This window comes from Pholcus phalangioides, unplaced genomic scaffold (genome assembly GCF_987345545.1).
Source record: "Pholcus phalangioides strain wild (caught in Gottingen) unplaced genomic scaffold, Ppha-v1.0 ptg000017l_1, whole genome shotgun sequence".
NCBI lineage: Eukaryota > Metazoa > Arthropoda > Arachnida > Araneae > Pholcidae > Pholcus > Pholcus phalangioides.
In genome coordinates this window covers 20,649,031-20,650,896 of record NW_028301610.1, presented here as the reverse complement: position 1 = coordinate 20,650,896, position 1,866 = coordinate 20,649,031, and the positions used below count along the sequence as shown (strand labels likewise).

The window sequence follows — 1,866 nt, the reverse complement described above, 5'->3', positions numbered from 1 at the left end:
ATCGATGCATGAATATGAAACTAACATGTAATGCTGAGTGTGTACTAATAACGGAATGTTTAAAAATGACTTACATTGTGCGTTATAAAACCCGTCGAAAAATAACTTCTAAAACTCTTGTGCAGGCTGCGCACTTAAATAGGCTCCTGAAGCTGGAGCCGCACGCAAATGAGTAAGATTATGTTGTTGGCAGCTCTATCTACCGTCGAGCTAATAGTGCATGCCTCTAACAACAGATTTCACCACCGTAAAAAAAAGATAAAGGGGTATCTCATATATTAGGCAAGTATCTTATTATACATCACTTTCCCCTATATGTGTAAAAATTTATTTTTGCTAGTTAATTTTTGAAAATATCCAATTAAATCAGGAAAAAAAGCTATCGATTATACGAGAAGTGTAAAATCTGCAGTAAAATCTCAAGACAGTTTTTTTAATTTATTTTTAGCATGTGTATCTCGAGCCCATCCCTCTTTCCAAGAAAATTTCACTTTGCACTTTTTTAAATGAATTTTTAAACTGATTTGAAATACAAAATTTTGAACTTGGGCCCTGTTACACGGACTGTGATTCATCCTTCATTTCCTGTTCTTGCTGAAAAGGGAAATTCGCAGATGGCTATGGGTCAAAGGCCAACAGGAAAATGCCTGAGAACGGAAAGAGATGAGAGGGCTAGATCAATACCTTCTAGAGCAGAAAGCCTTCGCCCGTGATATTTTCGAGGCTGTGACGTCATCACACTCCGACCTAAACGAGAAAGGTTTTCTTCTTCTCGGCATTCTTCTCCGATCGACGCTGCTTGTCCCAACTAATCGCCATTAAAACATCAGTTCGTAAAGAACGCACGTGGTCGCCGATTGTTAAATTAGAGATATTTTTCCAGAAATATACCTGACTAGTGCTGTGTCCCGAATTGCAGAGGAAATTATCTGTCAGGATCGAAAGTATCTGCATTTTCTTTTCCAAAGTGTGAAGATCTGAAGAGGAAGTGGTTGAGTGAAATGCAAAGAAAGGACTTCGTAACCAATGACCGCAGTAGTGTAAGTACTCATTTCGTAACAAATTATATTGTTTTACGGAAACATTTATTTTCCGGATATTATGCCGAGGTGAGCTCGGAAAGAAAAGTCATCACGTCTCCACCGGGACTCGAACCCAGGCCCTCTTGCATACCGGGCAAGCATGCTACCATCTACACCACTGGAGACACATGACTCTGCCTTCCTAATTTCACGCACTGTGTCGTGAGGCACTGAAGTAGAGGCATTAGTAGCCTCTCTTAACTTCAGGAAATGGCCCCCGGGTGGGACGGTTTAGAGAGATATAGATGGCTTCTTTCTCAGCCAGAGATATCAAGGAAACAGTTATTTTCCGGATATTATGCCGAGGCGAGCTTGGAAAGAAAAGTCATCACGTTTCTGCTGGGACTCGAACCCAGGCCCTCTTGCATACCGGGCAAGCATGCACGCCTCTACTTCAGCGCCTCACGACACAGGGCGTGAAATTAGGAAGGCAGAGTCATGCGTCTCCAGTGGTGTAAATGGTAGCATGCTTGCCCGGTATGCAAGAGGGCCTGGGTTCGAGTCCCGGCGGAGACGTGATGACTTTTCTTTCCGAGCTCGCCTCGGCATAATATCCGGAAAATAACTGTTTCCTTGAAATCTCTGGCTGAGAAAGTAGCCATCTATATCTCTCTATATTGTTTTATTCTGAGAAAAATTAAAAAAAAAAAACTAAACGCGTGAAATGGAAAAAAAAAATAATTCCGATTGAGTAACGTATTAAGAATAGTGCTGGGACAAATAGTGATTCTGCGGAATAACCGAGTATAAAATATTCAGCTAATGTTTTGGCCAGATAGCAGCT

At 41.4% G+C, this 1,866-nt stretch overlaps 1 non-coding gene across 1 annotated transcript; it reads right to left on the bottom strand.

Moving 5' to 3' along the window:
* Window positions 1–1,134: 1,134 nt before the first annotated feature.
* On the bottom strand, window positions 1,135–1,208 carry TRNAT-GGU (transfer RNA threonine (anticodon GGU)). Its single transcript has one exon. It is a non-coding gene; the product is annotated as a tRNA-Thr (tRNA).
* Between the last annotated feature and the right edge of the window lie 658 nt (window positions 1,209–1,866).